The sequence below is a fragment of the Arachis ipaensis genome, chromosome B05 (genome assembly GCF_000816755.2).
Source record: "Arachis ipaensis cultivar K30076 chromosome B05, Araip1.1, whole genome shotgun sequence".
In the NCBI taxonomy this organism is placed as follows: domain Eukaryota; kingdom Viridiplantae; phylum Streptophyta; class Magnoliopsida; order Fabales; family Fabaceae; genus Arachis; species Arachis ipaensis.
In genome coordinates, this window is record NC_029789.2 from 55,839,904 (window position 1) to 55,841,588 (window position 1,685).

The following is a 1,685-nucleotide window of genomic DNA, read 5'->3' on the forward strand; positions in this document are numbered from 1 at the left end:
ATATATATATATATAATTACTTGTGTTTTAATATATTCAGTTTCCATAATTATTCATTTTAGATATTTATAACTTGAACCACTGACTCAACAGTTCTAGAACTTGACATCAAGCCAATATTTATGTTTAATCATCTAATGTCTTTATTCTTTGAATGGTTCCATTCACCTAGTCGTAACCTGTGAAGTTTAGGCTGGCTAGGGTACAGAAATTAAAACCAGTTTGACAACAGTATTTTTTCCTATCTCTCTCAAAATATACATAAAAGCCTCTATAGGCAAGTTCCAAAAAAATTGCATAAATAGTGTAAGTTTGTCAAAATAAGAATGGAGAGATATTTAAGCAAGATAAATACGAAAATCCAAAGAGCTTCGTCATCTCTCAGATAAAGCACAGCTCACTGTTGAGCACTTGGACATGCATCTGAAAAACAAAAAATATATACGGAACGAGAACCCCAAACCTATGGGATCCCAGTACAGTAAAAGTTCCAAATAAAATATAATGCACTATATAAGAACTCACGAAGAATCTTAACTTCACACCTCATCATATCCATCTTATTATCCTCCTTACTCCATAACTTTGCAACTATCTTAAGGGATTTCTATGTCTAAGTCAACAATTCTCGCCTTTCTTCAATTCTCCAATCAAATAGCATCATAACCAGAACAAACACCAACCCTCAGCATCAACCAACACTAGCATGAGGGACCTCTCAATTGTACAAATACAAGCAATGCAATCAAGTAATACACAAATATATTCAAGTAAAACAAGTAGCATATAATCATGTAATATGTACAATTAGGCAAACCTGACAATTAAACAAACCCAAACATATTAAAACATATGCAAATGATGTATGCCTGCCCTATGGCCAATCATATCATCCGTCGGTTATATAGCCAAACCCGACACATCTGGTAGCTAACCCGGACATTGTCCTCTCTACTGTTTACTAGCTATATTGTATAGCCTCGTAGCGAGAATGTCCTGTACACCTCGCAGATAGAGGGAAGCTCGCAGGGTTGAGTACCTTGTACACCTTGCAGAGTTAAGTGCTCTGTACACCTCACAGAGGTGAGTGCTCTGTACACCTCGTAGGCAGAACAGCCTGTATTTCTCCTAGGGTTAGTACTCTGTCATATGATCATATAACCATCCATAATTTCACCATCATTTTTATTATCTCACAGGAAGGACAGCCTGTATCTCTCACAGGGTGAGTGCCCTGTACACCTCGCAAGCATAAAAACCTGTGTCTCTTTTTGTAACCACAATAACTAAGGGGGAATCCTCAACCCCAACTCGTCCATCAATTTCAAATCATTGTCAATCATTACCATTTTCTCATCTCAATCTATTCTCACTCTCAAGTCTCAACATTCCAGGGATATTGTGTTCGGCACACTATCGTTCCAAGGATATAGTGCCTGGCACACTTTCTTTCAGTAACCAACAAGTTCATCATTCCTCTCCAAGTTCTCAACTCATAAATTCTCATTCTTAGATTCTCTATCCTCTAATTCATCGGCTCATCCTTAGTCTCCTTTTGCACGTTTAGAGAGTGTTGTGTATCAGGCTCTTTTATCTTTACTGAGGCGTGTGTTGGTGCACTCCCAGTCTCCTTTTGAGCCTCTTCCTCTTTCAAATCCTCCGCAATATGTTCCTCCTTAGGTTCG